Here is a 23,370-nt window from a genome sequence, read left to right as displayed (position 1 = left end):
GGTTTTATTTTTCCAAATATAGAGAAAGACCCATAAGATATATTATTGTAAACTATATTCTCTAATACTGAGCACAAACTAGGATACATATCGCAAACTACAAGAGAAAAAACACGGCTTTCATATTTGCTATAACATCTGAATCCCAATACCTTGGCAACCACTCAGTAGGTGAAAGACCTACTTGAGGAGCTGCCTTTATTCTCACCACAGAACTGAGTGATTATTCTTCTTTTTTCCAATATGGGAGGGTGAGGAGTAATTTTCAGTATGGGGTATATTTTAATTTTTACAAAACATACAATAATAACATACAGCATAATGAAGGAACAAGGATATATTCATTTAAAAAACAGATTTGTGATCTTCTACTTATTGGTTGTATAACCTTTCAGATTTCACTGAATCCCTCAGGAATTCAATTTACTGTCTGCAAAAACAGAGATAAGAAGAATTACTAACTTATGGAAGTATTGTGTGCCTTAACTGAAACAATACGTATAAAGCACTTGTAACATAGCAGGGCATATGTTATGACTTCAGTGAATCTATGCTATGAATACGATTATATGAGCTAGTATTGTCACCCCAAAGCATTAATTACTTTTATCTTTCCATCTGCTTGGTTTTGCTATATATTTGTTCACACAGTATTAAAGCAGAAACCTACTTTATTTAAAGCAAAAGGTGATGAGAAGTAAAAAGCCATATATCTGAGAGATCTCTGGAGAAAGCCAGGTTGCGTTCCCTTTGGCTTTATGTCACAGCACTAGCATGGGCTGTAGGAAAGAATATACAAAACACATATGATATTTTCAAACAATATTAAATCTAAAATGGTTTAAGAAAAACTTCAATTGAGAGAAACTCAACTGAAATAGATGCAAAAGTCTCAGAACTCTGAGCCCAACATAACAAAACATAATTCTGCTGAGAAGGATGCAAACTAATGTCTCTAGGGATGCATAAATACTAATAGATATTCAATGAGCAGAGAAGACAGGAAACATTATTACCGAATAATTCCTGGGAGTATTACTGGCAAACAAATTAAATATGAATTTATATTGAAACATAAGAGCTACAAAGAGTGATATGAAATGTTAAATGCTTAATAACAGTGAAGTACTTGTTTCAGTTGAAACAACTGAGGGAATCCATGATTACACGACTATGAATGGGCAACTCTGCTGAGAGAAATACCCATATAGAGAGAAATCTCCTATGTTCAATTCTTTTAGCGGGGATGGTGAGGGAAACTGGTTGAAGGCAGAGTCCCAGTTGACTAATATTTTCATTGGGAGAATGTCAAGAACCACTCTTGTTGAAGGAGAAAAGCATATAGTGGAGAATCAAACAAGGTGATTAAGGGAAAGCAAGTTTAGGATGAGTTATTAAAGGAAGCCTTCTTGACAACAAGACTACCAAGGAAATACAGTGCCTCTTTTCTGGTAATAAAATACTTTATAGCATGATAAAAATGATGAAAATAAGAAAAACATCATAGATGTAATTATAAGCTATTTCATAATGGCAGTTTTGATCATTATAAAGACGCCAATATTGGATTTCTGGGTTAAGATACTGGAAAGTAAGAAGAATTGGCTTTGCTTTCCTCAGTGGTGTCAATTAAGTATTTTAATTTTGGTATTTCATGTCTCTTTTCCATTTATTTTTGGTGTGGCCATAGCTACCACTTAACCCAAGTAGTCTGCCCTATTACCTGCTTCGTTGTTTGCTTTAATGTTCCCTGACTCCAACACAACTTACTAAACGTGGCCTAACCTAGTAACTTTAATTACTTCCTTGTCACTAATCTGTGAGAGAGCCAAAATAAAATGTAGAGACAAATCTCTAAAATGTAACATTTTATTTGTAAACCACAGAATTGCAATATGGGGCATACACACAGATCAAGTGGTCCTCAGTATGTTCAAAGAACAAACAGAAAGTTGGGTTTCACAAAAAGACAGAAATACTGTGTATTGTTTTGAAAAAAAGTTCATTGGCATTAGTAAACTTTTGAGGGTTTGGCAAACTGATTTGTGTGTGATGGCAGTAGGTAAAAGCTAGTCTTAGAGTCTCCCAGCAGGTCATTTCAGCAGCTATTAGGTAAAAGCAGTCTTAGGGTTACAGCACGCAGTCTCAGCAACCCGGCTTGCGGAAAATTATATTCTTGGAGCTGTTTTATGTGCCCCAAGTACTTCTTCACCCGACCTCTTGATTCTGATTGAGTATGGTGAAAATGACTTAATCTGTATGAACAACTTTCACATCTTTTAATGGCTCCCAGTTACTTACAAATTCCTCAAGAAAGAAAAAAAAAAGGTCATATTAATGCTGAGATTGTGTCAAGCATTGAGCCAGGTACTTTTAGTCTCATTGTATTAAAAGGAGGTGAGAAACTATCTTCCTGCATAATAGAAAGTGATAGAGTATTTAGGCTCTCTGTTGGTTGCTGATAGGGTTGCCCTTTCTGAATCCACCTCTGCATCAATTGTAGGGATTATAATTTCCCATAATGCAGCAAAGGGAAAAGCAAAATGCAAACAGGTGGTACAAAAACCCTGTCATTAGAATGAAGGAATTTATATGAACAAGAACAAGGGGATATTTGTGAGTAGGGGACTTTAGAAGGCTTTAGTTGTTTGTTTCTCAAGCATTGTTCCCAGCAAAGGAATAATTACAGATGTTCTACCATTGTGGATATAACAAATTCCTATCTACATCCTCAGATTACTAAGAGAGAAACTGGAGAAACTCCTCCCCTGTCATGCAGAATTACACTAGAAATGCAAAAGTATTTGGTTATCAGTTGTACACAAATACAGGCAGTTTCTGGTTTATGATGTGAGGGATTCTTACCAAAATCAAATAGAAATTAACTGAAATACATAGTGACAAATTTACCATGCTTATGAGAATAAATGAGGCAGCAGGTGAATAATGTTATTTTAGGCAGGAAGAGTTTTACAGGTAGATAATGGTTTATATACATATATATGTATATAATATAATTAGCTGTATGTTTTAGTCATTTATTTTGACTTTGATGTTTTGAGTGTATCAGTAGCATTGTAATGTTATTTTATCAATGGTAAATGATCCTCCCAAAACTAGTGTTAGGATGCTATCTCTCTCAGAAGTATAAAGGAATAGCTGGAGTGTCTAAGAAATGATTCTCATTTCTCAATTTCTCTTCTCCCTCATTTCACATGAATACTCCATCCAGTTTCATTTCACTGAAAGATTATTATTCAATGTAAAAAAATATTCAGGCATTATCAGTTCAAATATCCAATTCACTGGATTTTCAGCATTCTTATTAGTTGAAGTTTGGTAACTGATAAGTATAGACCTCCAAGCCCCTGGCTCTGCCCATTTACACATAACACAGTGGCCTAATACAACCAACAAATTCCTTCATTTTTCCCCTTAGAAATCAGGTCCTCAATGATGTAGCTCCATGATATTAACATGTTGTTGCCCGATTTTCTGAGTCTGTGAACTTGTGCTCTCTTGCTTTAATTAGGATTTTGACTAATCTCCATTTCCTGAAATGCTCTTCTAATCAAATGTGTGAAGATTCAAGTCCCCAATTTGTATTTGATAGCTGTCTTTTTCTTGCCAGTCTCCCTTCTTGAACCCTCTCTCAAACCTTCTTTGACATGTCCCATCTTGTAACATTTGGGTAGCATACACAGATCCTAATGGCCTTTTGCCAGTCTTTGGGGTAAGGGAATACTTCCTAAACAGCATTAAAAATTAATTAATTAATTAAAAATATGAAATTGAACACAATAACAATCAATCTTCTACTGCTCAAATGGCATAACTAAGGGAGGACAACACAAACTATCTAGAATGGAAAAAAGACTATTTTCCACACAGATAAATGAAAATGATCTCATATCCAAAACATATAAAGAACTATAAATCGACAAGTAAAAGACAAGCCAAAAAAATATGGCAAAGTGTCAGGAACATGCTAAGCATATTACCAAAGAAATGGCCTATAGCTTCAATAAATATATAATGATTTGCCCACGTTCATTAGTAATCAAGAAAATGCAAAGGAAAAAATATAATGAAATGATGTTATAGCTAAAAGAGAATAGGATAAATTATAACGACTACTATGTTCTGAATGTTTGTGTGCCCCCCAAATTTATATGTTCAAATTCAAACCCCAAAGGTAATGATATAAGGAAGTGGGGCCTTTGGGAGGTTTGCAGGTCTTGAGGGCAGAGTGGTCATGAATGAGATTAGCGTCCTTCTAAAAGAGCCCTTAGAAAGTGCATTTGCTCCTTTTCTGCCATGTTAGGATGCTGATGACAGATATTCATAAACCAGTAAGCAGGCCTTCACCAGACAGCGAATTTCTCATACCTTCTTCTGGATTCCCCAGCCTCCAGAAGTGGAGGAATAAACTGTTGTTGCATGTAAGCTACCCAGTTTATGGTACTTTGTCATAGCAACCAGAGCAGTATGAGACAATGACTGACAAAGAAATAGGCAATGGGAATTCTCTTATATTGCTAGAGGACATGTAAATTGGTACAAATATTTGGAAAGGTCTTTGGGATTATCTACTATCGAACCCAGTGTCTTGCAGACTAAATTTCAGACAAAACCAGCATTCAAAGCAGTGTGTAGAGGGAAATTTATAGCACTAAATGCCCACAAGAGAAAGCAGGAAAGATCCAAAATTGACACCCTAACATCACAATTAAAAGAACTAGAAAAGCAAGAGCAAACACATTCCAAAGCTAGCAGAAGGCAAGAAATAACTAAAATCAGAGCAGAACTGAAGGAAATAGAGACATAAAAAACCCTTCAAAAAATTAATGAATCCAGGAGCTGGTTTTTTGAAAGGATCAACAAAATTGATAGACCACTAGCAAGACTAATAAAGAAAAAAGGAGAGAAGAATCAAATAGATGCAATAAAAAATGATAAAGGGGATATCACCACCGATCCCACAGAAATACAAACTACCATCAGAGAATACTACAAACACCTCTACGCAAACAAACTAGAAAATCTAGAAGAAATGGATAAATTCCTTGACACATACACCTTCCCAAGATTAAACCAGGAAGAAGTTGAATCTCTGAATAGACCAATAACAGGAGCTGAAATTGTGGCAATAATCAATAGCTTACCAACCAAAAAGAGTCCAGGACCAGATGGATTCACAGCTGAATTCTACCAGAGGTACAAGGAGGAGCTGGTACCATTCCTTCTGAAACTATTCCAATCAATAGAAAAAGAGGGAATCCTCCCTAACTCATTTCATGAGGCCAGCATCATTCTGATACCAAAGCCGGGCAGAGACACAACCAAAAAAGAGAGTTTTAGACCAATATCCTTGATGAACATTGATGCAAAAATCCTCAATAAAATACTGGCAAAACGAATCCAGCAGCACATCAAAAAGCTTATCCACCATGATCAAGTGGGCTTCATCCCTAGGATGCAAGGCTGGTTCAATATACGCAAATCAATAAATGTAATCCAGCATATAAACAGAGCCAAAGACAAAAACCACATGATTATCTCAATAGACGCAGAAAAAGCCTTTGACAAAATTCAACAACCCTTCATGCTAAAAACTCTCAATAAATTAGGTATTGATGGGACATATTTCAAAATAATAAGAGCTATCTATGACAAACCCACAGCCAATATCATACTGAATGGGCAAAAACTGGAAGCATTCCCTTTGAAAACTGGCACAAGACAGGGATGCCCTCTCTCACCACTCCTATTCAACATAGTGTTGGAAGTTCTGGCCAGGGCAATTAGGCAGGAGAAGGAAATAAAGGGTATTCAATTAGGAAAACAGAAAGTCCAACTGTCCCTGTTTGCAGATGACATGATTGTATATCTAGAAAACCCCATTGTCTCAGCCCAAAATCTCCTTAAGCTGATAAGCAACTTCAGCAAAGTCTCAGGATACAAAATCAATGTACAAAAATCACAAGCATTCTTATACATCAGCAACAGACAAACGGAGAGCCAAATCATGAGTGAACTCCCATTCACAATTGCTTCAAAGAGAATAAAATACCTTGGAATCCAACTTACAAAGGATGTGAAGGACCTCTTCAAGGAGAACTACAAACCACTGCTCAAGGAAATAAAAGAGGATACAAACAAATGGAAGAACATTCCATGCTCATGGGTAGGAAGAATCAATATCGTGAAAATGGCCATACTGCCCAAGGTAATTTACAAATTCTCATGCATATGCATAACAAACGATATGTAACAGTACAGTGTTGGTGGTATAGTGGTGAGCATAGCTGCCTTCAAAAAGATGTGTAACATACATAAAAAATACTTATGATATTTTATCACCATCAAAACCAACTAGAAACATTGTCTATCAACAATAGAATATATAAATTAATTCTGATATTTTCATACACTAATATGCCATAAGCAATAAAATTAAACAATATACACATGCAAAAATATGGATGAATCACAAACATAATTTTAGTAACAAACCCAGTTATGATAGAATATATGTCACATGATTCTATATATATAATTTCAAAAAAAATCAAGCTAAATTAATCTCTATTCTAAGTAGTTAAGATAGTGGTTTCTTTTAAATAATATGTAGGTGGTAGAGATTTGGCAGAGACACAGAGACAGCTTTTGGGCTGCTGTTAAAATCTGAAAGTCATTATATATGTATATTTGCTTTGTGATAATTCTTCAAACTGTGTCCTTATGAATTCTGTAATTTTGGGTGTCCATTACTAAAAGGAAAAATACAATAATTCTCATTGGGATCAAATGTGTTTTATTTGACTACTGGACTTAGATAGAAAAAGAGTGTGTTAAATTCATTTTTTATCCACATGTTTATTTTTAAAAATTAACTGCTCCAGGCATAGTGGCTCACGCCTACAATCCCAGCACTTTGGGACGCCAACACAGGAGGATCACCTGAAGCTTGAGACCAGCCCGGGCAACCCATGACAGATTCCATCTCTACAAAAATTAAAATAATTAGTTTAGCATGGGTGGCACATACGTGTAGTCCCAGCTACTTGGGAGACTGAGGCAGGAGGATCAACCCAGGAGGTTAATGCTGCAAGGAACCATAATCATGCCACTGCATTTCAGCCGGGGTGATATTGTGAGATCTTGTATGAAAAATAATAATCATCATAATAACCGTCGTAAAAGATATGGTAGTTGAAAGTTTTGAAGACTGTTTCTAATGCTGGAAGTCATATCTCCATTTTAGACACATGAATATCAAAAATAAATAAAATGAATTATACCATGTCTTTTTTCTTTTTCAAAATGTGAATTATTTGAAGGGTAAAAGTCATTAATAATTCATTTTAATAATCCGGCTGCTGGTTGGAAGTTAATTTATTTTATTGATACATAATATTTGTACATATTTCTGGAGTACATGTGATATTTTCTCACAGGTATAGAATGGGTAATGATCAGTCATGTTATTTAGGGTATCCATTACCTGGAGTATTTATCATTTCTATGTTTTGGGAACACTTCAAGTCCTCTTTTCCAGCTATTTTGAAATACATAATACATTGTTGTTAACTATACTCACCCTACTCTATTATCAAAAATAAGAACTTATTTCTTCTATCTATCTGTATGTTTGTACCTATTAATTAACCTCTCTTCATCCTCCCACCCCCACCTACACAGCATTTTGAGCCTCTGGTATCCATCGTCCTACATGAGATCAACATTTTTAGCTCATACATCTAAGTACATGTGATGTTTGTCTTTCTGTGCCTGGCTTATTTTACTTAATGACCTCCAGTTCCATTCATGTTGCTGTAAATGACATGATTTCATTCTTTTTTATGGTCAAGTTGTATTCCATTGTGTATACATACAACATTTTCTGTATTCATTCATCTGTTGATGGACACAAGTTGATTCCATATATTTGCTGTTGTGAATAGTGCTACAGTAAACATGAGGGTGCGGGTATCCTTTTGATATACTGAATTCTTTTCCTTTGGATAAATATCTAGCAGTGGGATTACTGGAATGTATGTTAGTTCTATTTTTAGTTTTGGGAGAAATCATCATCATGTTTTTCATGATGTCTATACAATTTACATTGCCACTAATGGTGTAGAAGCTCCACATCCTCATCAGCATATGTTATTTTTTATCCTTTTAACAATAGCCATGCTAACTGGGTGTGATGATATCTTATTGTGGTTTTGATTCACATTTGCCTGATGATTAGTGATGCTGAAGATATTTTTATATATCTGTTGGCCATTTGCATGCCTTTTTCCAAGAAATGTCTATTCATGTCCTTTGCCCATTTTCTTTCTTTCTTTCTCTTTTTTTTTTTTTTTTTGAGATGGAGTCTTGCTCTGTTGCTCAGGCTGGAGTGCAGTGGCATGATCTCGGCTCACTGCAACCTCCACTCCCAGTTCAAGCAATTCTCCTGCCTCAGCCTCCCAAGTAGCTGGGATTACAGACACATGCCAAATTGCCTGGCTAGTTTTTGTATTTTTAGTAGAGACAAGGTTTCACCATGTTGGCCAGGCTGGTCTCGAACTCCTGACCTCAAGTGATCTGCCTGCCTCGGCCTCCCAAATTGCTGGGATTTCAGATGTGAGCCACCTCACCCAGCCCCCTTGTGGTCAGGATAATTTGTTTTCTTTTTCTTTCTTTCTTTCTTCTTTTTTTAAATTATACTTTAAGTTCTGTGGTACATGTGCAGAATGTGCAGTTTTGTTACATAGTTATACACATGCCATAGTGGTTTGCTGCACCCATCAACTCATCACCTACTATCCCTCCCCTAGCCCCCCACCCCCAAACAGGCCCCAGTGTGTGATGTTCCCTTCGTGTCCATGTGTTCTCGTTGTTCAACTCCCACTTATGAGTGAGAACATGTGGTATTTGTTTTCTGTTCTTGTGTTAGTTTGCTGAGAATGATGGTTTCCAGCTTCATCCGTGTCCCTGCAAAGGGCATGAACTCATCCTTTTTTATGGCATAGTATTCTATGGTGTATGTATCACACATTTTCTTTTTCCAGTCTATCATTGATGGACATTTGGGTTGGTTCCAAGTCTTTGCTATTGTGAATAGTGCCACAATAAACATACGTGTGCATGTGTCTTTATAATAGAATGATATATAAACCTTTACGTATATACCCAGTATGCTGGGTCAAATGGTATTTCTAGTTCTAGGTCCTTGAAGAATTGCCACACTGTCTTCCACAAAGGTTGAACTAATTTACACTCCTACCAACAGTGTAAAAGCGTTCCTATTTCTCCACATCCTCTTCAGCACCTGTTGTTTCCTTTTTGATGATTGCATTCTAACTGGCGTGAGATGGTATCTCATTGTGGTTTTGATTTGCATTTCTCTGATGACCAGTGATGATGAGCTGTTCAGTCATTGCAGTTTCTTGTATATTCTGGATATTAGTCCCTTGTCAGATGAATACTTTGTAGATATTTTCTCCCAATCAACAAGTTGTCTCTTTATTGTTTTCTTTGCTGTGAAGATTTTTAGTTTACTGTAGTTTTATTTTGTCTATTTTTGTTTTGTTTTTGTTGCCTGTTTTTGAGGTCATAGCCATAAAGTCTTGCCTAGACCAATATCCTGAAATGTTTCCCCTGTATTTTCTTCAAGTAGTATTACAGTTTTGGGCCTTATGTTTAAGTCTTTAATCATCTTGAGTTGATTCTTGTAATGGTGAGAGAGACAGGTTATGTTTTGGTTATGATAACCTTAGAATATTTTTATAGTCAGGCAGTGTGATGCGTCTGATTGATACTTTAATATTTTCCACGTTCACAAGCATTCATTCCACATTTGTTGAATTACACTCATAATGCCATGTGGCTTTCTGCATTGTGGCTTAAGACATTCTTTTAAGTTTGCTCCCCTTTAGGTTATTACCTTTGAATCTGGGAACAGAGTTAATTTCTCCATTTCCTCTTTGTCAGCCCTCAGTCATTTTTTTAATTCATGAGAGCATCATGTTTTTTTTTTTCTGTTCCAGTGCTTTTTGAAATAATATCTTGCTTTATATGCAAACTTGCTAGAATTTAAGTGTCCAGCCTCTGTGCCACTTAGACTTTAGCAATATTTAGCTAAAACTGCCATCCTGGGCACCTCCTTCTCAAGTGTGAAACCAAATATCAATGTATGCTAATAAAATATATGAATATTGATAATCATTATTACTCCTGAAATAATTACCCTTTAGACATATGATATGTCCTACAATAATGAAAGTGGTAACTATTCACCAAAGGGCTTGCTGAAAATATTAGCAAACCTTCCCAGCTACAAGTTGGAATCAATAGATATAAGGTATTCATGTTGCATGAGTCCTCAAACCTCTTCTGAGAAGTGACATGATTGGGCAACATATAGCTGACTATACAACAAGTTCTAGGACAAAATATCCTCCTGAGTTCTCTCTGTATAAAATACATGTAGGGGTAGCCTTGTAAGCCAATATCAACATTCTGTGTTTGAGCATCAAATACGCTGGGTTTAGAAATGTCAGATGCCCAGAAGAATGCTGAAAAACACCAGTTGCCCAACTCCTGGTGATCTTGCAGGAGCTCAGCTCATGTGCTTTCTCTCCCAAATGTGGGAGGAAGAGGGATTGGCAACTCTCAGTTCATTTCTACGCAACCAGAGGAGAACTTTTATTCATCAAATAATGGTGATCACCCCTCAACAGCAACTAACAATTGGTAAGCAATGACTATGTTCCAGGCCTCTTCTAGGTGCCTTATATATGCACCTGGAGCAGGTAACAATATAATCTGAAGGCAAATAAAGTGTTTGGTGATACCACAAAATTCAGAGCCTATATTAGCATGCCTAGATTAGCCACAATTTTGGTCTAATCCTCACTCTTGCTACAATCCTCACTCTTACTACAATCCTCACCCTCGTCACAAATATACAAGCTGGCTCAAGCTGACTCATACTAAAGGATGGGGAAGAAATATCTGTCTCACTCTTTCCTATCATGCTATGCTAAAGCCAGTTGAGAATTTTCATGCCAGTCATTCCAGGCTGAGGAACCAGTTTTTCCCAGCAACTAATTGCTTATCCAGTGGCAACTGTGTCTAGTAACTAGCAATGCAGTGTTGAGGGAGGACATAATTATATTCAAACCCTCTTGCTTAGGCTTCAGAAGGTTGTTCAAAAAAAATTTATATCACTTTCAGTATAATGCTCAATTGAAGGTCCTTAACCAAAGGAGTCCAAGACCCTTTGCAAGATTATGTTACATTACCCACACCCAACTCTATTACCTCCACCACTCTACACTCTCAGACTCTGCAGTGAAGAAGGAATTTCTGTGGAAACTTGCTATCTCCCTTGGGAAAACATTCTTTCTAGTTAGGAGGGGGCTGTGGATGAAAACGTGACTAGACAAACTCTCTTCCCCTAATGCTGCCACTTGCGTGAGTACAGATTCCTCCCCGATCATAATTATTTTTAAGGAAGAAACACATTCTCAGCTTTATTTAGTTAAAATGGATATATTCCTAACTTCATAGTCCTCCCTTATAAGGTATTAACTTTAAACTCACTCACACAGTCACGTTCTAGGATTCAATTATACTGCAACAGGTTTTACCATCTACCTCTTAATGACACCTGAAAATTTTTCTCCTTTTCCTTCATTATTAATGTGGTCCTAGAACCCAAATCACAGTGAGTCAGGGAAAATTGTTTTGGAAAGGCTTTATTTTTACTTTCCAATCATGGGTCTTGATGCATATCACACATGCTTATCCCAATAAGATTTGCTATCTTTGAAGCTGGATACAGAAGGGATATGTTTTCTCAACCAATTTTCTAACAGAAATACCCTGGTATCCTTAAGCAAAATGATATTTGCCATGTTCAAAGCTAAGTATTAAATGTAAATTATTAAGAAGAAAGCCTTTATTGACTTCCAGTGGAAAAAAATAGGAGGTCCTTTGTCTTAGTCCATTTGTGCTACTCTAACAGAATCTCTTAAGACTGGATAATTTATAGAGTAGAATTTTATCTTTTCACAGTTCAGGAGGCTGGAAGGTCCAAGATCAAGGTGCCAGTATCTTGCAAGGGCCCTCTTGCAGCATCATCACAGGTCAGACAGTAGAAGGACAAACGGGGCAAAAGAAAGTTTTGGGCAGAGCTCTCATGTCCTAATCACCTCTCAAGGGGCTCATCTCTTAATACTGTTACAATGGCAATTACTTTTCAACTTGAGTTTTAGAGGAGACTTATTTACATCACTAAGACAAGACACTCTTATGTTCCCTCCCATTATCTGAAAATTTCTATTATCTACAGAAGTCAGCCCTGGGAAGCCTTGACAAATTATTTAGGAGCTCATATATATGGAAGTAGTTAGACACAACTTAAAGTTCTACCTTACTAGGCACTCCACCTGTACTAATCTCTCAAAAAATTTCTAGTCGTTACTCTCTTTCATTGATTGTTTTAATTAATATAGTATATCAAGATGATTTTTTCATGTAGTTTTATTGTTGTTTTTAACTTTTTTTCTCAACTGGCATTGACATATTCTTCTCACAGCTCAAACCTACAAAAATTATCTGCAATACTGAAACTCAAAGTATAAACTCAGAGGAGGATTGATGTTTCTGTGCTAATTTCTAAAAATTTCTGACATTGGCTGTTATTTTAGATTTTATTTTTTAGATTTGCTTCTTTGGGGAGAAAGAATAGCAACTTTTTCTCTTACTCCTGGTTTAGAAAGTAAGGGCTTTAATAACCAATAGACTTCTCATTATTTATATGAGAGGAAAATAAGTCTCTAAATCTCTGGTTGCTCATTTCAAATAGTTAGAAGAGGTAAAATCAGAGCAAGGGGCTACAAAACTTTGTGAACTTAACTGGATTGTTGGAGTACAAATTACTGGGCTTAGGCAGTTGGGATAACAACACAGTAGGATACAGTTATTATGAATACTTGATAATACATAGGCTTAAATATTTACTTAAACATTTATTAGGTATGTCTTCTACATACTAGACACTTAGCTGTAAGTTTGTATATATTTACTTCATGTGTAGGTCACTTTGTAATGAAATTAAATTAACTTAAATCTCAGAAATGCCATAAGACATATTTTAAAATGATATCTACATATTAGTGATGCTTCAATAACTGGAGATCACCTGATTCCAAGTTAATTAATGCATCTCTCATCATCGTTAATCAATCAAAAGTATGTACCAAGGGTACTGTCACCATCAATTGACTGAATTGTTCCAAATTAATGCATGAAAAATAATAAATTCTCAAAGGCCAATCTATTTATTTTTATATGCCATATGTTGGGATGACCCCTCCTCTCCTCACCTCAAAAAAAAAAAAAAAAGCAGTTGTCTTAGTTCATTTTATGTTGCTAAGATAAAATACTGGAGACATTTACAAACAATGAAACTTTATTTAGTTCATGGTTCTGGTGGCTGAGAAGTCCAAGAGTGAAGACATTGGCATGTGATAAGAGCCTTCTTGCTGCAGTATAACATGACAGAAGACATTATCTGGCAAGACAGAACAAGAGTGTATGTGCTCAGGTCTTTCTTCCTCTTCCTACAAGCCACCAGTACCATCATGGGGCCCCACCCTGATGACTTTATCTAATCTTAATTACCTCTCAAAGGCCCCACCTCTACATACCATCAGTATATGAATTTGGGGAATAAATTTTCAGCACACAAAATTTGGGGGACAAACTTCAAACTATAGTAGTGGTTCTGTGTGGTTTTAAAATCTTGGATTATTTTCTTGATCAGTTCTTACACTTTTACTTCACACTATTTTTTACAGAGATTTTATGTTTATTGCAGCGTTACATCAACACATGCATACATCATAACTATCACAGCCTGTATTCCCTGAGCATAGAGTATAAAATAAGGGCTGTGGGCTGGGTGTGGTGTCCCACACCTGTAATCCCAGAACTCTGGGAGTCCGAGGCAGGTGGATCCCTTGAGTTCAAGACCAGCCTGGCCAACATGGAAAAACTCCATCCCTACTAAAAATACATAAAAAAAAAAAATAGCTGGGCGTGGTGGTATCTGTAATCCCACCTACTCAAGAGGCTGAGGCACAACAATCACTTGAACCCAGGAGGCGGAGGTTGCAGTGAGCCGGGGTTACACCATTGCACTCCAGCCTGAGCAACAGAGCAAGAATTCGTCTCAAAAAAAAAAAAAAAAAAAAAAGCTGTTTAGAGATACAGGTTAATTGGGTTAATTGAAAAGTGGTCCCAGAGAGCAAAAGTGAAGAACTAAAAGCTGGAAAGATGAAGGCAAGAAAGGCAGGTAAGCCAATTCACAGAGGTTTTCTTGAACTGGCTGTATCTGTGACTAAAGTGTTTGATCTAATTAGTCCCCCTTCTTGGGATCCTATAGAATATGTTACAGATTAATCTATCATTTCCTGACCCCCATTGTTTGGGTTGTTGAGGACGCATTAGTTCCCTGCATTCTGAGTTTGCACATACATGAATGCATGTGTTCATTGTCAGAATGAGAGACAGCTCTGAAAGAAAAAGAGGCTCCATAAATATTTGAGGCCAGCTGCTTAGTACTAAAAAAGGCTGAAGCCCACTGAGAACATTACAGCTATGACTGGGCTTAGTGGACAGACCAAGAGACTGTTAAGCTGTGCCCAAGAGGTATCCAAAACAAAAACATAGCCAGGGACATTTGATAAGTGTTTGATGTTTACACAATCACAGAGCAAATATTACTGTCACTTATATTACAAACTGTCTTTAGCTCATCCCAAATACTATCCTGCTTCATTTTTTATGTGTTCTCTATTCTCCCTTCTTGTCTGGAACATATTATTTCTAACATAATGAAGAAGGAAATGCACAGGTCCTCTTTCTCATTGCCCCACTCCTGTATTTAACGCTACACCATTGTTGCATTGACAGTGAACAGCAACAGAGACAAAATTTTGATGTATCTGCCTAAATTTTCCCTCAGAAATATGTATTCGTTTTGGCTAAATTATTCAGTCTTTAATGAACAACTACTCCATACATATATAGCCAATGTGGAGAAAGGAATTGGCAGAATGTGATAAAATCAGACAATATCAACTAAATACAGATTTGATGCCTGAATGGACCAATAATTACTAATTCTGTACTTCCTCTTAGATTATGTGATCTTTAATGATATGGTTTGGGGGTGTCCCCACCCAAATCTCATCTTGAATTGTAGCTCCCATAATTCCTACGTGTTGTGGGAGAGACTCAGTGGGAGGTAATTGAATCATGGGGGGGCGGGTCTTTCCCGTGCTCTTCTCGTGATAGTGAAAAAGTCTCACGAGATCTGATGGTTTTATAACAGGGAGTTCCCCTATGTAAGCTCTCTTGCCTGCTGCCACGTAAGAGGTGACTTTGCTGCTCCTCTGCCTTCCACCATGATTGTGAGGCCTCCCCAGCCATGTGGAACTGTAAGTCCATTAAACCTGTTATTCTTTATAAATTACCCAGTTTCGGGTATGTTTTTATCAGCAGCGTGAAAATGGGCTAATACATTCAGCTAAGAATTATCCTAAGGATTTATACATGTAGGTGTTTTTAAAGATATACTATATATTTACATATATAATACATGTAAATTGTTTTATTGCACTTAATTTAAAACATGCATAGTATATGCATAAGTGGTATAAATGATATTTTGTAAATTACTAAGTGTGAGAGAAAGTCCCGGCCAACCCAAGTAGTTACTGAATTCAGTGCCTAATGTTTGCAGAGATTCTGATTTATCCAGGGAACATTTACATGCAGACTATAACAAGTAAGCAAAGCTTTGTCACTCTTCTGATTAAAGGAATTGATTTGACTTTAGGAAGAGTGACTTTAATTAGCTGTGCAAATGCCATTAATTCCAATTAATCTTCTCACACTGTCAAGACAAAAATCCTGGGAGAAGATAAATTGCAGCAAATCAATATAGCCCTTGTTTTTACCAGGAACAGGTGCTCGAGGAAAGAGGAATGTCATTAATGGGTGTCTATATCAAGAAGTATTTATACAAGACAGTAATTCAATGTGAAAAGCTTTTAGATGATTTCTTATATCCTATTTATATATCCATTAATTGTCTTAAATCAAATAGGAAGGGTTTACCAAAGAGATTTTGAAAAATTATTATTATAATTCTATGGAGAACTATGCTACAAATTCAAATCATCTTTACAGTAGAAAATATAAAGACTAACAACTATGTTCAAATGCATTGTACTCTCTGTGTTATTTAGTTCAAATACAAAGAAAAGCATTCTGGTCAACATGGTAGCAATGATTAATAGTTACTATATTGAACCAAAACACCACAGTAAAATACCAATGAGTATAAAGATAAAGTAAAAGATTTCCATATACTAAAGTGAAAGAGATTGCTCATGTCAATAAGGGGTACTGAAAAAAACATATATTAGTCCAATTATATGTATAAACATATGTAGTCCAATTATATATATATAAATGACTATATATATGTTTATACATATAGTTGGACTACATATGTTTATATATAGATGACTACATGTATTTTTGTATATATAAATGACTACGTATATATTTTTTAGTATCTTTTTATATATGGAAAAAATATATATGTAATCCAACTCTATATATATGTAATATTTTCCAAGTTATGATTTCCATTCTTACAAATCACCCTCTCGTTAATTTATTCTCTAGTCAATTTGTCTTTTCTCTTTTCAAAAAAATATGTTAACCTGATTCTCACTCTGAGAGCATTTAAATTTGCTGATCTTCCATCCAGATCTTTGCATGTTCTGTCCAGCAAGTTCTCTCTCCATGAAGACCATACCATCTAAAGTGACCCCATCTCAGTCTGTCTGTTGGTGAGTTTGTATTTACTATTTAGCACTTACCATATTTGAGGTTGTTTATTTTTTTCTTAACTTGTTACCTCTGTGCTTCTCCCAAGCTCCATGAGTGGAGACATAGGCTCATAAGCTATGTTCTCTACCTAGTATAGTGCCTGGACCTTAGGGGGCACTTCATCAATAAATGAATAATAAACAAACAATTCACTAAGCCATGAAAAACAAACATCTTTTAAAAAACAGTAAATTATGTTGATTTATTTATAATTAACATTTATTATGTGAGTTGCGTGTCCCTGAGGCCACCTTCATGCTCTAGGATTTGCTAGAACTCACAGGACTCGGGATAGCTATTATACTCATAGTAACTGTTTTTTATTACAATGGCAGAACAAAAATTAAAATCGTCAAAGGGAAAATGTACATGGGGTGAAGTCCAGGAGAAAGGAGGAGCAAACTTCAGGTGTTCTTCCAGTGGAGACACATAGGGACACACAATTCTCCCAGAAGGGATGCGTGACAACCATGGCCAAAATGATGCCAGTTGAGGGAAGCTCACCTAAGCCTTGAGGTCTACATGCACGTAAGACTCATGTGAACTGACCTCAGCTACTCAGATCCCAGCAGCCAGAACAAAAATATGTGTTCACCATAAATCATATTATTAGGATAAACATATCTAGTCACACTTTTCAGGCATACAAAAACATCCTTAGCAGGGAGTATTTATTTTCTAAGGGCTCAGAGGTTATCTCCCAGAAGCCAGTCCTAAAGACAGGGCTTTTTTTTTTTTGGAATGCACAGTGTTTCAGCAACCTAGGCCTGCTAAGTTAACCCTTTCCTCCATGGCTTGTTTGGCATGTCTCCACCTAACTGGCTCAGAATTCTTTCTGATTATCTAAAATATCCTGTCGTAGAGTCCCTAATATCCTCATTTGTTGAAGTTTAATGAAAGTATGATCAGACACATCAGACTCTGAGCCCCAAGGAAATAGGGTCCCAGGGGACTGGGCCTTCTGTTTTCTCCCTAAGTCAGCTTCCCAGTCTACCCCAAATCTATTTGGTTTATGTTCATCTCTATCTGCCCCTGACATTTTATGCTTTGCTTGTTACTCCTGATTGAAATTGAAGTCTCTCACCTGGGCTTGGGATTCAATAATTTCCTACCAACTTAGGGACCTTCTCCATCATCAAACCTATTTACTACTTTTTTTTTTTTTTTTTTTGGCTCTCCCCATCTCTGGTTCCTGCTTGTAATCACATAAATGTCCCAGAGCAATGTCACTAGTAAAACTAACAAAAAAGAAAAATAATAAGAACCATAATAAAAACTTTCTTGAGAAGTTGCATCCCTCATACAGTTTTTCAGCCTCGTGTCTTACCTTTGCATGGTTTCCCCAGATGGAGCATATTTGCTAACCAGCTTCCTCACCTCCCACTATTCCTCTGCTTCTAGAACTCTGGTTTCCTCCTCCACGTTCCCACTAAAGTGAGTGTTACCAAATTTACCAGAATCCTCTAATACTCAAAAGTAAGAGTTAATTCTCTATCTTATCTTACATAATTTTCTTTAATATTTGACTTTATTAAACACTCCTTCTTTCAAGAAGCTCTTTATTCCTCCAATTTCTCTGAATCCATTATATTTTATTTCTCCCCTCTTTTTCTACTAGCACCACTGCCCACACACTCTCTTTCTGCTCTAATCATTCTTCTCAACCCCCTTCTTCAGTTTCTTCATTTCTAAAACAGAGATAATAATACCTATTTCATGGACTTATTGTTATGAAATTCGGGGGGGTGGAGTTCAAAAACTCACCTAAGATATTATTGTCTCTCGAATAATGTTTTGATTACTTGGAATCCCATGAGGTTGTAATTTATGGCCAAAACACCCTAAATTATGTAATTTATTTAATTATCAATGTAATTTATCTTTTTCTTAGAATATTTTATCTTATATAATTTTTGAAATATCCATTATGGCCTTATTTTAAAATTAGAAAGAATGAGGCACAACAAACATGAAATTGTTTCCAGGATCACAGATCAGTAACAAAAAACAGATATATGGAATGTTGACTTTACTGGGAGCATTATCGACTTAACTGCACTAACTGATCTTTTGAGTGATTGATTGGTTACAGTTTTGAGTTCTTCCAGGAAAAGTAATTTACATAAACCACAGAACAGCTGGTTAATGAATTTTACTTCTGAGAAGTTGTTGGGAACACATGGTGTGTTCTTCAGGGAAGCACAGAACTCTGTGGCTGCATTTTATAAACAATGATGAAAGTTTTTCAATTTATGAGGAGATATTTTTCTCAAAGTTTAAACTTTATATTAAGAAATTTATATTTAATAATTTAGACAGGCACAGTGAGCAGCTGCTTCTTCATTCTTTAAGAATTTACACAATTAATTTCATTTATTTAATATGTATTTAGTGCCTTGTAAGTTCTTAACATTAGAAGTACCATGCATTCCACTGTGAAAAATACAAAGGCAAATTAGGATAATTATTTCTTAAGTTATATTTTTAAGGGCATCCCAACATTTGTAACACTCAGCTTGTCTTTGATGGAAAAGCTCACATTGATCCCCCTCCCATCAGGGGAATCAAAACTGAAGACATCTGTTTCAAAGTTATCAGCATATAAACAATAGCTAAACCAGGGAGGCAGAAGTCACTGAAGATACAATGATAAGTGAAAGAATAATAAAAATAAGATTGGGTCACTGAACAACACTTTACTTTGTTAGACAGATTAAGACTAAATCTAAACTAAGTCAAAAGGGGTGGCCAGGAAGCCCTACCAAGGAGAATGACCAGCAATAAGTTTAATGCCACTAAAAACCCACAAAAATGGCTCAATGTTTTAAAATTGTGATGACTTCGTTCATTGTTACAACTAAAATCAGTCACCCATGTGATCAGTTATTGCAATGTTATTGTTGATACTCCTAGAGACTTTTTGTTTTCATATTTTTAATTTTCAAAAATTGTTGTAGGTGCACAGTATGTGTATGTATTTATGGGGTACCTGAGATGTTTTGATACAGGCACGCAATGTGAAATAAGCTCATCATGGCAAATGGGGTATCCATACCTTCAAGCATTTATCTTTTGAGTTACAAGCAATCCAATTACACTCCTCAAGTTATTTTAAAATGTACAACTGAGTTAGTATTGACTATAGTTACCCTATTGTGCTATCAAGTAATAGGTCTTATTCATTCATTCTTGTTTTTTATTTTTTCGGACCTGTTAAGCATCCCCACCTCCCCCAGCCCTCCACTACCCTTCCCAGACTCTGATAACCATCCTTCTATTCTCTATGTCCATAAGATCAATTGTTTTGACTTTTAGAACCCACAAATAAGTGAGAACATGTGATCTGGGCCTTTCTGTGCCTGGCTTACTTCATTTCACATAATGATCTCCACCAGTTCCATCCATGTTGTTACAAATGACTGCATCTCATTCTTTTTATGGCTGAATAGTACTCCATTGTGTATAGGTATCACATTTTCTTTATCCATTCATCAGTTGATGGACACTTAGGCTGCTTATGACAGGAAAGGAACCATGAAGAAATAAATCAAACAGCAGGGGATTGGATAGTGAATAGGAAATGAGGAAGTGGGTACAGAGGCTTGAATGTAAAGAAAGGAAATTTTGCTGGAATACATGACCAGAAGTGTGTTATTATTATTGTCTTCATTATTAAATGATACATGAAAAAAAATCCATGCATTCCCTTGGACTGCTATTATTTATTTTCATTCATGCTTCCCAGTGAAATGGCAAGTAACAGGTAGACATTATAGTTGCCCCGTCTTGTTGTCTCACCTTGTCCCTAATATCAGAATCACATTGCTTTTATTCCTGAGTGCTATTTGTGTTGACCCGATACGTTCTTTAGCTTGGGGTAACTGTTTGGAAAGCTCTGTTTAGTTCACATATTTGTGTCATAACTGTCATTCTGGATTCTTGTTGTTGAGTCAATGAAGAAGCTTTTGGGGAAGGCTTGGCAGCCATTTTATAGACAGGATCCTGGTGCACAGACTGGACGGTCCAGACAAGCTCTTAGAGAACCTATGCCAGAATATGTACTATCTAATTACAGTATTCCCTTACTATAATAATAATAAGAACATCACACAAGTATATAATACATACGGTATGGCAGGCATGCTTCTCTGGCACTCTATGATTCATTTCTTCATCACAACAATTCTGTGAGGTGGGTGCTATTATCTCCACTTTACAGAAGAGGAAATCGAAGTTAAATACTTGTTCCATAGTCATATGATAAATAATAACAATAAACCACAGAGTTCAGATTTGAACCCAGGCAACTGAATCCTGAGCCTAGTTTATGCTCTGAAATCCTATACTACATTGTTTCTAGAGAGGCTACAATGTGGCTGCTTTTAATTCCTGTGCCAGCAACACAATTTGCTTATGTAGGTCAGAAAACAAGAAATGTGCTGAAATTGAAGAGCTCCATTGGAATCGCCTACCTGGGTCAAGGTTGCTGATGTACTCTGAGTGGTTGGAGAGAAAACTGAAGATCTTATTAATATTTTGAACTGATGTCCCCAAGGTTTGTTGTAATATAATTCTCAAAACTTAAATGCCATCAGACTATACTGAGCAATAAGTACTAGCATGAATCAGAAAACCTCCAACCAAACTCTGTAGTCTTAGACAAATGATCTATTTTCTATGAGCCTCAGCCTTCTCATCTGTAAAATGGGAATAATAATTATCTACTAACCATTTAGAATTGGGGTTTATCATTTAATAAATTTTTATATGAAAGTACCTTGAATATTACATGAATTGGCTTTTATTTTTAATCCTTCAATGAATTTTTTTTTACCTATAATCCTTTCATGTTTCATCTCAATACTCATTCCCTCATGTCATCATGGACTCTAAAATTCTAAGATAATTAAGGTTAAGACAAAGACCACAAAGTGACAAAATATTTTGAGATTTTTACTGGCTACATGAAGACCTCCTTGCCCTGGAATTCAGACAGCATTCCAGTGCAAACCTGATTCAGAAGAGGATGGTTTATAAAATAGAACTAGTTTTACATTTAGATAGCAAAGCAAGTCCCTTTTCACTAATATCATACCCCTCTCAACACAACACCATACCCATCTCAAAGAGGACAGCCTTGGAGAAAATATCAAGAGAACTGGAAACCTTAACTCTTTTATGTTGTATTGGATAGCTTTTGGCATTGTCAGCATTTACTTATATGCATAAAGAGTTTGTGCTTTAAAAGACAGATATGCATGAGAAATAAATTTGAGATAGAGCTAAAAGCATACCTTTCTATCAGTTTCCAAGCACAGCACTTTTAGGCATAGACGTGAGAGTTGGAGGGCTGTATATGAACACATTTCTAGAGATAGACTTAACACATGTCCAAAATTTATTTAGTGGGAAAGGAAAAGAAAATAGAACCTACATATGGCTAGTCATAAAAAAACCAATCTGATTTAGGAGATACCCTATGAGTGAAAAATTGGAGCAAATTTGAAAGGTTTTTGCACTTTCCAAGTCCACAGCTAACACAATTTTAATATTAGGCATCCATATCCTTAATGCTATCATAATAATTCACAGCAAATGAAATTTTGATTCAGTTAAATAAAAAGCAATCAAATAAATAAAAAGCAATCAAATAAATAAGCACACTTAACCCAAATCATAATTTCCCATTATCTTAAAGATGATGTTTCAGGAACATTAAGTAATAAATTATTTTAAAATAAATATTATGACTTTTTTTAGATAATTTATAAATTATTTTTGTAAACAAGAAATTCATTTAAAGTATTATTTCTAAAGAGTAAAACTTAAAAAGTCAAAGATGTGGCTGGATGCAGTGGCTCATGCCTGTAATCCCAGAACTTTGGGAGGCTGAGGTGGGTGGATCATCTAAGGTCAGGAGTTCGAGATCAGCCTGGTCAGCATGGTGAAACCCTGTCATTACTAAAAATACAAAAAATAGCCAGGCGTGGTGGTGCATGCCTGTAGTCCCAGCTACTCGGGAGGGTGAGAAAGGAGAATCACTTGAGCCTGGGAGGCAGAGGTTGCAGTCAGCCAAGATTGTGCCATTGTACTCCAGCCTGGGCAAGAAGAGCAAAACTCTGTCTCAAAAAAAAAAAAAAAAAGTTGAAGATGCATGTATACTACAACCCAGCAATACCACATTTCCTATAGAAAAAAAACTGCTCGAATATAAAATAGGCATAAAATCTAATTGGCACTGTTTTTATTAATACTAAAACAGGAACACAGCCTTACTGTGTCCTTCACTCAGGAAATGTAATAAAACATTCTAAGGCTACTCAGATGAATAAATTAGATGTATGAGTATCAAAATAATAAATCTTTTTAAAAAGTTAAAGTGTGATAATATTCACGTAT

General features: G+C 36.0%; 1 long non-coding RNA gene across 1 annotated transcript in view; it reads left to right on the top strand.

Moving 5' to 3' along the window:
- Positions 1-15,420: 15,420 nt before the first annotated feature.
- LOC109028286 (uncharacterized) overlaps positions 15,421-23,370 on the top strand; it is a 28,767-nt gene continuing 20,817 nt past the window's right edge. Inside the window, exons 1-2 of the long non-coding RNA XR_010130424.1 lie at positions 15,421-15,506; positions 16,850-16,931. This is a non-coding gene — a long non-coding RNA (uncharacterized lncRNA). The remainder of the gene's footprint in view (positions 15,507-16,849; positions 16,932-23,370) is intronic.

Source organism: Gorilla gorilla, chromosome 13 (assembly GCF_029281585.2).
Source record: "Gorilla gorilla gorilla isolate KB3781 chromosome 13, NHGRI_mGorGor1-v2.1_pri, whole genome shotgun sequence".
In the NCBI taxonomy this organism is placed as follows: domain Eukaryota; kingdom Metazoa; phylum Chordata; class Mammalia; order Primates; family Hominidae; genus Gorilla; species Gorilla gorilla.
Note: the sequence above shows the minus strand (reverse complement) of the source record. Positions and strands in the feature narration are given on the sequence as shown.